We start from the raw sequence: 12370 nt of genomic DNA, 5'->3' as shown, positions 1-12370 counted from the left end.
ATGGCAAAGGACTTTCCTAGTATGGAGGCCAAGAGCACTGTGAGGAGCTATCAGAACTACGGAGGCTACTGTTGACATACACATACAGTATACGCACGCACGCACACAGACAGACAGACAGACAGACAGACAGACGGGGTGATAGGGGGTGCAAAGTTGAAGAGTTGTTCCACAGACACACAGTCGTGTGTCTCTTCATCGCTCCTCGCCTTTATCACGGGGAGCGAGCGAGGGATGGAGGGTGCTGTTGGACATGGTGGGAGGGGAGGAACAGAAGGGAAGATAAGAGGTCTCTGATGAAAGATGCCAGGGAGAAGCATGAAACCAGTCAGGTCAGGGTTTGATGGTTGATTGCTGAAAATATGTCAACATCTTTTCACAGATGCCATTCAGCCCAAGGTGTTTTCACGAAAACAGCCTCCCGACAAGGGAGGGTGTGTGTGTGTGTGTATGTGTGGGGTGGGGGGGGATTTGTGTGTGCACGCCTGTGCGTGCGAATTTGGCTGTTATACAACTGTTCTGTTTTAGAGGTCTACAGAAGGCACATCCACAATCTCCAATTTCCATGGGAGTGACGTGGTAGGTTTAGTTGGGTTCCGTCATTCTATAAAACATTGATTTTGAACAGGTAATATTGCTATAGACTTTCCTGCCAAGGTGCTATGTATGAACATGGCATCTCAACTATGGCCTGATGTTATAAAATCTGGTATCTACCGCACATTGCAAGAATTTCGAAAAGTGTTTGGTACTAAGCATGCAAAGAATACGTGCATGAAGTCCCTCCATAGGGGTGAACAGGTGGATGATCCTCTCTCTCTCTCTCTCTCTCTCTCTCTCTCTCTCTCTCTCTCTCTCTCTCTCTCTCTCTCTCTATTTCTCTCTTTCTCTATTTCTCTCTTTCTCTTCCTCTCTCATTCTATTCCTCTATTTCTCTCTCCTTACTAGATGAGACTAAACTATGTTGTAAAATCCTTTAAAAAAATTATGTTTTTGCAAGATACTGTACTGTACTCTGCACCCACTGATTCCTAATGTCTAGTGGGCATGGTGTTCAATTGACATTTTAGTTCAAAGGCACGTATAGCTTTAAGGTCAAGCTAACCATTAAAACTATTTCAATGTATTTTAGTTGGGGTTAATTTATCTGCGGCAAGAAACATGTATACAACCCAATAAACCAGCAAGTTTAAAATGAGCTATTTGATGTAGTCTGCACAATTGATGATGACGATGATCAATGATTTGATTGCACAGCACTGTGCATCAGTGGCCTCTCCATGTGTAGCAGCAGGTGCTCAAGAGCGCTAATGGAATGATATTTGAAGAAGTTTATTGAGTATACCCTGTGACGGTTATACTTAGATAACCTAGGTGCCAATGTTGCTGTTTTAACTGGATAAGTTGTTGTCGTTGTTGAATAATATAATATATATTATGCCATGTTGCAGACTCTTTTATCTAAAGAGACTTACAGTAGTTTGTTTATACATTTTCAGATGGGTGGCCTTAGTGGTAATCAAACCCACAATCCTGACATTGCAAGTGCCATGCCCTACCAACTGAGTGAAACTGGCTTAATGTTTTGCATGTAGAGGCAGTCATGCTACCATGTTGATAGTTTTATCAAAGTTCTGGCCCTTGAATCTCCATGCCCAGATTCATTGAGGCTGTTCTGAGGGCAAAAGGGGTGTAACTCAATATTAGGAAGGTGTTCTTTACGTTTTATAAACTAAGTGTATAATTTAAGGTTAAAAAAAATTGGGATGGTAAAATGTTTTCAATGTAAACTTAAATGACTAAAATCAGATATTATTAAGTATCTAGAAAATAAAATAATGGAGCAAAGTTTATCTTTGAGAACTAACAAACATCAAAATAAAAACTACAGTCCCCCCCGCTAACTTTGCCACCGCTGCTTACAAAAATGATAGGGGAAACACTGTAAAGATGAATTAATGAATACATGAATGAGACAAATTAAGTAGAATAAAAGCTGACATTAAAACTACAACAAGAAACTTGGGTTCAAGAACGCTTCAAACAAACTCCAACTAAGATTATTGCTTGCGAAACAGATAAAAACTGCTAGAGGAAGACAGACTTTTATCATAGTAGTATACCACAGGTGGCTGGTGGCACCTTAATTGTGTTTGGCACCCATCCATTCACTCTATTCCAGCTATTATTGTGTGCGGTTATACAGCCTCCTGTATATATGGTAAATAAACACGAGTTACTATCACCAGTGTCAGGACCTTTCCTCAGGATGTTGGCAACATTGAAAATATGTTATATCACACACACACACAGGCTCGCATACATCGAAAAAAGGTTGTATCACCCACATACGCGCACACACGCGCACACACACATACAGCAATCAGGCTCAATTGAGAGCATTTCCTGTGTTTCGCGTTAATCTTGTGGAGTGATTTTTCCATTACGCACTCAGCAACCCTAAGTGCTCTGACAGCTAACGTCCCTCCCTCTGCTTCAAATGAGCTCCCCATTTAAAAGACACAAACACACATGCATATGCAAACACACACGCGCACACACACACACACACACACACACACACACACACACACACACACACACACACACACACACACACACACACACACACACACACACACACACACACACACACACACACACACACACACACACACTATAATGATCTATTAGGAACCATGTACCAGCCCATGATCAATAGTGAGTAAGTCCCTTTTCAAGAAGTTCTAAAATGGCGCCGGAGGGAATGGCAGCCATTTTACAGGCTCCTGACTGCTATTTTGTGTATTTTTAGAAAAGAGCTTCTTGACGTCAGAACAGTTATCACTAACCTCGATCTGGACGAGGACTTCTTCTTCAATGAGCCGGAGGCGAAAGACAAATTGCTTATCCCGGACCAGGCCCTAATCCCCAACACTTGAAGAAGGAGAAGACGGCGCTATAGAGGACGGTGTGCGGGCACCCTGATGAGCCATGGCGTCTCTCTGTTCTATTGACGAATGTACAAATGCTGGAGTCTAACTGGACAAGCTCCATTCGAGACCAACCTACAGTATCAACAGGACATTAAAAACTGTAATACACTATACACCTCGGAGTCATGGCTGATTAAAGACATGGATAATATACTGTACATCTGCATCGGCAGGACAGAAGGGCAGAGTCCGGTAAGATTGGGGGGGGGGGGATTCTGCTCGCCTGAGTTACAATACCTCTTGATGAGCTGTAGAACATACTATTTACCAAGAGTGTTTTCATCTGTATTTTCCGTAGCTATCTATTTATTACCATAAACCAATGTTGGCACTTAGACTGCACTCAACACGCTGTGTTAGGCCATTAGCACACAAGAAAATACTCATCCAGAGGCGGTGCTCCTACTGGCCAGTGATTTTAATGCAGCAAAAATGAAATCCGTTTTACCTCATTTCCACAAGCATGTCACCAGTGCAAATAGAGGGATAACAACTCTAGATCACCTCTATTCCACACACAGACACAAACAAAGCTCTCTCCCACCCTCCATTTGGCAAATCTGACTATAACTCTATCCTCTTGATTCCTGCTTACAAGCAAAAACTCAAAAAGGAAGTATCAATGACCCGCTCAATTTGGAAGCAGTCCGATGAAGTGGACACTAAGCCACAAGACTGTTCCGGGATTCATTCGATGGCATTGCGGAGTTTACCACCTCAGTCACCGGCTTCTTTAATAAGTGCATTGATGACGTTGTGACCATATGTGCATATCCCAACCAGAAGCCATGGATTACTGGAAACATCTGTACAGAGCTAAAGGGTAGAGCTGCTACTTTTAAGGAGCAAGACACTGATCCGGACGCTTATAAGAAATCTGGCTACGCCCTCCGACAAACCATCAAACAGGCAAAGCATCAATACAGGACTAAGATCAAATCCTACTACACCAGCTCTGATGCTCGTCGGATGTGTTTTAAGGCTTGCAAACTATTACGGATTACAAAGGGAAACCCAGCCGAGAGCTGCCCAGTGACGCAAGCTTACCAGATGAGCTAAATGCCTTCTATGCTCGTTTCGAGGCAAGCGACACTGAACCATGCATAAGAGCAACAGTTGTTCCGAAGGACTGTATGATAAAACTCTCCATAGCCGATATGAGTAAGACCTTTAAACAGGTTAAAAAATATATTTAATTTTTTATTTCACCTTTATTTAACCAGGTAGGTCAGTTGAGAACAAGTTCTCATTTACAACTGCGACCTGACCAAGATAAAGCAAAGCAGTGCGACAAAAACAACAACACAGAGTTACACATGGGATAAACAAATGTACAGCAAATAACACAATAAAAAAATCTATACACAGTGTGTGAAAATGTAGTAAGAGTAGGGAGGTACAGTGAGGGAAAAAATCATTTGATCCCCTGCTGATTTTGTAAGTTTGCCCACTGACAAAGAAATGATCAGTCTATCATTTTAATGGTAGGTTTATTTGAACAGTGAGAGACAGAATAACAACAAAAAAAATCCAGAAAAACACATGTCAAAAATGTTATAAATTCATTAGCATTTTAATGAGGGAAATACGTATTTGACCCCCACTCAATCAGAAAGATTTCTGGCTTCCAGGTGTCTTTTATACAGGTAAGGAGCTGAGATTAGGAGCACACTCTTAAAGGGAGTGCTCCTAATCTCAGCTTGTTACCTGTATAAAAGACACCAGTCCACTGAAGCAATCAATCAATCAGATTCCAAACTCTCCACCATGGCCAAGACCATAGAGCTCTCCAAGGATGTCAGGGACAAGATTGCAGACCTACACAAGGCTGGAATGGGCTACAAGACAATCGCCAAGCAGCTTGGTGAGAAGGTGACAACAGTTGGTGCGATTATTCGCAAATGGAAGAAACACAAAAGAACTGTCAATCTCCCTCGGCCTGGGGCTCCATGCAAGATCTCACCTCGTGGAGTTGCAATGATCATGAGAACGGTGAGGAATCAGCCCAGAACTACACGGGAGGATCTTGTCAATGATCTCAAGGCAGCTGGGACCATAGTCACCAAGAAAGCAATTGGTAACACACTACGCTGTGAAGGACTGAAATCCTGCAGCGGCCGCAAGGTCCCCCTGCTCAAGAAAGCACATATACATGCCCGTCTGAAGTTTTCCAATGAACATCTGAATGATTCAGAGGACAACTGGGTGAAAGTGTTGTGGTCAGATGAGACCAAAATGGAGCTCTTTGGCATCAACTCAACTCGCCGTGTTTGGAGGAGGAGGAATGCTGCCTATGACCCCAAGAACACCATCTCCACCGTCAAACATGGAGGTGGAAACATGATGCTTTGGGGGTGTTTTTCTGCTAAAGGGACAGGACAACTTCACCGCATCAAAGGGATGATGGATGGGGCCATGTACTGTCAAATCTTGGGTGAGAACCTCCTTCCCTCAGCCAGGGCATTGAAAATGCGTCGTGGATGGGTATTCCAGCATGACAATGACTCAAAACACACGTCCAAGGCAACAAAGGAGTGGCTCAAGAAGAAGCACATTAAGGTCCTGGAGTGGCCTAGCCAGTCTCCAGACCTTAATCCCATAGAAAATCTGTGGAGGGAGCTGAAGGTTCGAGTTGCCAAACGTCAGCCTCGAAACCTTAATGACTTGGAGAAGATCTGCAAAGAGGAGTGGGACAAAATCCCTCCTGAGATGTGTGCAAACCTGATGGCCAACTACAAGAAACGTCTGACCTCTGTGATTGCCAACAAGGGTTTTGCCACCAGTTGTCCTCTGTTTTGCAGAGGGGTTAAATACTTATTTCCCTCATTAAAATGCAAATCAATTTATAACATTTTTGACATGCGTTTTTTTCTGGATTTTTTTGTTGTTATTCTGTCTCTCACTGTTCAAATAAACCTACCATTAAAATGATTGACTGATCATTTCTTTGTCAGTGGGCAAACGTACAAAATCAACAGGGGATCAAATACTTTTTTCCCTCACTGTATGGCAATAAATAGGCCATAGTGGCGAAATAATTACAATTTAGCATTTACACTGGAGTGATAGATGTGCAGATTATGAAGTGCAAGTAGGGATACTGGGATGCAAAAGAGCAAAAATAAATAACAATATGGGGATGAGGTAGTTGGGTGGGCAATTTACAGGTGGGCTGGGTACAGGTGCAGTGATCGGTAAGCTGCTCAGACTGCTGCTTAGTGATTTTTGCAATTCGTTCCAGTCATTGGCAGCAGAGAACTGGAAGGAAAGGCGGACAATGGAGGAGTTGGCTTTGGGGATGACCAGTGAAATGTAGGTGCTGGAGTGCGTGCTACGGGTCGGTGTTGCTATAGTGACCAGTGAGCTGAGATAAGGCAGGGCTGTATCTAGCAAAGACTTATAGATGACCTGGAGCCAGTGGGTTTGGAGACGAATATGAAGCGAGGGCCAGCCAATGAGAGCATACAGGTCGCAGTGGTGGGCAGTATATGGGGCTTGGTGACAAAACGGATGGCACTGTGATAGACTACATCCAATTTGCTGAATAGAGTGTTGGAGGCTATTTTGTAAATGACATTGCTGAAGTCAAGGATCTGTAGGATAGTCAGTTTTACGAGGGTATGTTTAGCAGCATGAGTAAAGGAGGCTTTGTTTCGAAATAGGAAGCCGATTCTAGATTTAATTTTGGATTGGAGATGCTTAATGTGAGTCTGTAAGGAGAGTTTACAGTCAAACCAGACACCTAGGTATTTGTAGTTGTCCACATATAATAAGTCAGAACCGTCCAGAGTAGTGATGCTGGACGGGCGGGCAGGTGCGGGCAGCGATCGGTTGAAGAGCATACATTTAGTTTTACTAGCATTTAGGAGCAGTTGGAGGCCACGGAAGTAGTGTTGTATGGCATTGAAGCTTGTCTGGAGGTTTGTTAAGTGTCCAAAGAAGGGCCAGAAGTATACAGAATGGTGTCGTCTGCGTAGAGGTGGATCAGAGAATCACCAGCAGCAAGAGTGCCATCATTGATATATACAGAGAAAAGAGTCGGCTCGAGAATTTAACCCAGTGGCACCCGCATAGAGACTGCCAGAGGTCCGGACAACAGGCCCTCCGATTTGACACACTGAACTCTATCTCAGAAGTAGTTGGTGAACCAGGCGAGGCAGTCATTTGAGAAACCAAGGCTGTTGAGTCTGCCGATAAGAATGCGGTGATTGACAGAGTCGAAAGCCTTAGCCAAGTCGATGAAGACGACTGCACAGTACTCTCTTTTATCGATGGCGGTTATGATATCCTTTAGGACCTTGAGCGTGGCTGAGGTGCACCCATGACCAGCTTGGAAACCAGATTGCATAGCGGAGAAGGTATGGTGGGATTCGAAATGGTTGGTGATCTGTTTGTTAACTTGGCTTTCAAAGACATGAAAAAGGCAGGGCAGGATAGATATAGGTCTGTAACAGTTTGGATCAAAAGTGTCACCCCCTTTGAAGAGGGGGATGACCGCGGCAGATTTCCAATCTTTAGGGATCTCAGACGATACAATAGAGAGGTTGACCAGGCTAGTAATAGGGGTTGCAACAATTGCGGTGGATCATTTTAGAAAGACAGGGACCAGATAGTCTAGCCCAGCTGATTTGTAGGGGTCCAGATTTTGCAGCTCTTTCAGAACATTAGCTCTCTCAATTTGGGTGAAGGAGAAGCAAGGGGGGGCAAGTTTCTGCGGGGGGTGCAGAGCTGTTGGCCTGGGTAGGGGTAGCCAGGTGGAACATTTATCGGTGGTGACAGTGTTTCCTAGCCTCAGTGCAGTGGGCAGCTGGGAGGAGGTGCTCTTAGTCTCCATGGATTTTACAGTGTCCCAAAACTTTTGGGAATTTGTGATACAGGATGCAAATTTCTTTTTCAAAAATCTAGCCTTTGCTTTCCTAACTGACTGTGTACATTGGTTCCTAACTTCCCTGAAAATGTCTATTTGATGCTAATGCAGTACGCCACAGGATGTTTTTGTGCTGGTCAAGGGCAGTCAAGTCTGGAGTGAACGAATGGCTATATCTGTTATTAGTTCAACATTTTTTGAATGGGGTAATCTTATTTAAGATGGTGAGGAAAGCACTTTTAAAGAGTAACCAGGCATCCTCTACTGACGGGATGAGGTCAATATCCTTCCAGGATACCCAGGCCAGGTTTATTAGAAAGCCCTGCTTGGGACCGTTTGACAGTGATGATGGGTGGTCGTTTGACCGCGGACCCATTACGGATGCAGGCAATGAGGCAGTGATCGCTGAGATCCTGGTTGAAGACAGCAGAGGTGTATTTAGAGGGCAAGCTGGTCAGGATGATATCTATGAGGGTGCCTGTGTTTACGTATTTAGGATTGTACCTGGTAGGTTCATTGATAATTTGTGTGAGATTGAGGGCATCTAGCTTAGATTGTAGGACGGCCGGGGTGTTAAGCATTTCCCAGTTTAGGTCACCTAACAGTACGAACTCTGAAGATAAATGGGGGGCAATCAATTCACATATGGTGTCCAGGGCAGAGCTGGGGGCTGAGGTGGGTCTATAACAAGCGGCAACAGTGAGAGACTTATTTCTGGAAAGGTGGATGTTAAAAAGTAGAAGCTCAAACCATTTGGGCACAGACCTGGATAGCATGACAGAACTCTGCAGACTATCTCTACATTAGATTGCAACTTCGCCCCCTTTGGCAGTTCTATCTTGGCGGAAAATGTTGTAGTTGGGGATGGAAATGTCAGAATTTTTGGTGGCATTCCTAAGCCAGGATTCAGACACGGCTAGGACTTCAGGGTTGGCGGAGTGTGCTAAAGCAGTGAATAAAACAAACTTAGGGAGGAGGCTTCTGACGTTAACATGCATGAAACCAAGGCTTTTACGGTTACAGAAGTCAACAAATGAGAGCGCCTGGAGAATAGATGTGGTACTGGGGTATTCAGGGCCTGGGTTAAATTCAAGATCACCTGAGGATCAGAGGAGGAGTTTGATAATGGTACAGCTAAAGGCTATAAGAACTGGTCGTCTAATGCGTTGGGAACAGAGAATAAAAGGAGCAGATTTCTAGGCGTGGTAGAATAGATTCAGCGCATAATGTACAGACAAAGGTATGGTAGGATGTGAGTAAAGTGGAGGTAAACCTGGGCGTTGAGTGACGATGAGAGAGGTTTCGTCTCAGGAGGCACCAGTTAAGCCAGGTGAGGTCTCTGCATGTGTGGGGGGTGGGATAAAAGAGATATCTATGGCATGTTAAGCGGGACTGAGGGCTCTACAGTGAAATAAAACAATAAGAACTAGCCGAGACAGCAGTAGACAAGGCATATTGCCATTAGAGAGAGGCATAAAGCAATCACAGGTGTTGATCGGGAGAGCTAAGACAACAACGGGTAACAGGCGATGAATGGGCAGAGCGGGTCAGTTAGGTACATACAGGACCTGAGTTCGAGGCTGAGGCCGATAGATAAACAAAATGAGGTACCGTGTTATTGAAACAGTCCAGGGGGCATCAGCTGTGTAGCCGAGTGATCATAGGGTCCAATGAGCAGCAATAGGTGAGTCAGGGAGCCGTTCGGTAGTCACTACTTCGCTAGGCGAGCAGGAGACACGGCGTTCAGAAAGCTAGCGGGCCGGGGATAGATAGTAGATGGCTCTTCAGCGTCATAGCAATGGAAAAGCCTGTTGAGACCACATCGGGAGATTACAACGGCAGACCAGCCGTGATGGATCGGCGGTGCTCCGTGTCGACAAAAATGGTCCAGGCCAATTGGCAAAAGAAGTATTGTAGCCCTAGAATTATCTGGTATATGGGCCTAGCTCGAGGTTAGCTCAAGGCTAACTGGTACTTGCTTCGGGACAGAGGCATTAGCTAACAGTAACCACTCGGTAGCAGCTAGCTAGCTGCGATGATCCGGTGTAATGATCCAGAGCGGCAGGAATCCGGTGATGTGGTAGAGAGAAGCAGTCCGATGTGCTCTGGGTTGATACTGCGCTGTGCAGACTGGCAGGTATTGTCCGAGCTAAAGCTGGCTAGAGTCCGAGCTAAAGGTGAAGACTGCTAGCCGTGGCTAACAAAGACTAGTAGCTAGTTAGCTGGCTAGCTCCTGATGGAGGTTCCAGTTATAAGGAATAAAAATAGCAGATCCGTACCACATTGGGTGAGGCGGGTTTCAGGAAAGTATATTTAGTTTGTAGATAGAAAGTGAGATTAAAATATATACGAAAAACATGTGCTATTTACACGGGATAAGACAAAGACAAACACACGTCCGACTGCTACGCCATCTTGGAAACTAAAAAAACATTCACAAGGCTGCAGGGCCAGATGGATTACCAGGACGCGTAGTCAGAGTATGCACTGACCCAATGGCAAGTGTCTTCACTGACATTTTCAACCTCTCTCTGACCCAGTCTGTAATACCTACATATTTCAAGCAAACCAGCATAAGTCCCTGTGCCAAAGAATGCCAAGATGACCTGTCTAAATGACTGCTGCCCAGTAGCACTCACTTCTGTAACCATGAAATGCTTTGAAAGGCAGGCTGAGGCAGGTTATCCTGATTGCCTAGTCACTTTTATCCCTACCCACATGTACATGCAGTATTACCTCAATTACCTCAACAAACTCATACCCCTGCACATTGACTCGGTACTGGTACTCCTTGAATATAGCCTTGTTATTGTTTTTTTTTTGTGTTACTATTTCCTTTTTTATTTAGCAAATATTTGTCTTACTTTTTAACTGCATTGTTGGGAATGGGCTCCTAAGTAAGCATTTCACTGTAAACTCTACACCTGTTGAATTCAGCGCAGGTGACCAATAAAACGTCATTTGATTTGTAAAAGAGACATTATGAGAATAGCTTTGAACACAGGAGACACGACTCTGCCGTGCCCTGATTGTATTACTGCTGATGATATCTGGAAACGTGCATGTACACTCTGGCCTATACTGTTGCAAGTCCCAATTCTGACTTGTGCTCTTATATCTGCTTCACTGATTTCTGCTCTCGTAAAAGCCTGGGTTTTCTGCACGTTAACACTAGAAGCTTATTACCTAAAATGTATCAATTGAAAGTATAGGTTCACAGCTCCAATCCAGATGTGTTGGTCATTACTGAGGTATGACACCAAACACCCAGAAAAGGCTACTCTCCTCGATGTTATCCTCACAAATAATCCTGATAGGTATTAGTCTGGTGTTTTCTGTAATGACCTTAGTGATCACTGTTTTACAGCCTTAATGTCATAGACACTTGCTATATAACTTTAATTAGCAAACCTTCCTTCATGAACTGGCCTCTGTAAAATGGTATAGAATCAGCTTGATCCCCTCTGTCGAAGACGCTTGGACCTTCTTTTTTGATATTTTCAGTGGTATTGTTAACAAACATGCCCCCATAAAGAAAATTAGAATTAAAAACAGGTTCAGCCCCTGGTTCAACCATGATCTTGCAGAGTTACTCCACCTCATGAATTGCATTTGGCAAAAGGCTTGGCACACGCATACTCAGGCTGACTGGCTATCGTTCAGGCGAATGAGAAATAAGTACACTCAGGCTATCCGGAAGGCCAAAATTAGTTACTTTAAGGAGCTGTTCTTTCTCTGTGGGTCTAACCCCAAGAAGTTCTGGAAAACGGTTAAAGACCTGGAGAATAAACCCTCCTCCTCACAGATGCCCATGTCCCTTAATGTTGATGATGTGGTTGTTACAGACAAGAAGCACATGGCTGTGCTCTTTAATCACTTCATAAAGTCAGGATTCTTATTTGACTCAGCCATGCCTCCTTGCCCATCCAACATTTCCTCATCTCCCACACATTCTATTGCGACTATCCCCGATGCTTCTCCCCATTTTCCCCCTGCCCCGCTACAAATTTCCGAAGTGCTAAAGGAGCTCCTTAAACTTGATCCCAAAAAACATCTGGGTCAGATGGTTGACCCTTTCTTCTTTAAGGTTGCTGACCCTATCATCGCCAAGCCTATCTCCAACATTTTTAACATGTCTCTCCTTTCTGGGGAGTTTCCCATTGCTTGGAAGGCAGCCACATTCTTTATTTAAAGGGGGAGATCAAGCTGATCCTAACTGTTATAGGCCTATTTCTATTTTGCCCTGTTTATCAAAAGTGTTTGAAAAACTTGTCAATAATCAACTGACTGGCTTTCTTGATGTCTATAGTATTCTCTTGGGTATGCAATCTGGTTTCCGCTCAGATTATGGATGTGTCACTGCAACCTTAAAGGTCCTCAATGATGTCACGATTGCCCTTGATTCTAAGTAATATTGTGCAGTTATTTTTATTGACTTGGCCAAAGCTTTTGATACGGTAGACCATTCCATTCTTGTGGGCCAGCTAAGGAGTATTGGTGTCTCTGA

At 44.1% G+C, this 12370-nt stretch overlaps 1 protein-coding gene across 1 annotated transcript in view; it reads right to left on the bottom strand.

The window, feature by feature from the left end:
* LOC106591157 (protein kinase C epsilon type) overlaps window positions 1–12370 on the bottom strand; it is a 264664-nt gene that overhangs the window by 10273 nt on the left and 242021 nt on the right. The window lies entirely within an intron of this gene.

The sequence above is a fragment of the Salmo salar genome, chromosome 01, assembly GCF_965601325.2.
Source record: "Salmo salar chromosome 01, fSalSal1, whole genome shotgun sequence".
Lineage (NCBI taxonomy): Eukaryota > Metazoa > Chordata > Actinopteri > Salmoniformes > Salmonidae > Salmo > Salmo salar.
Note: the sequence above shows the minus strand (reverse complement) of the source record. Positions and strands in the feature narration are given on the sequence as shown.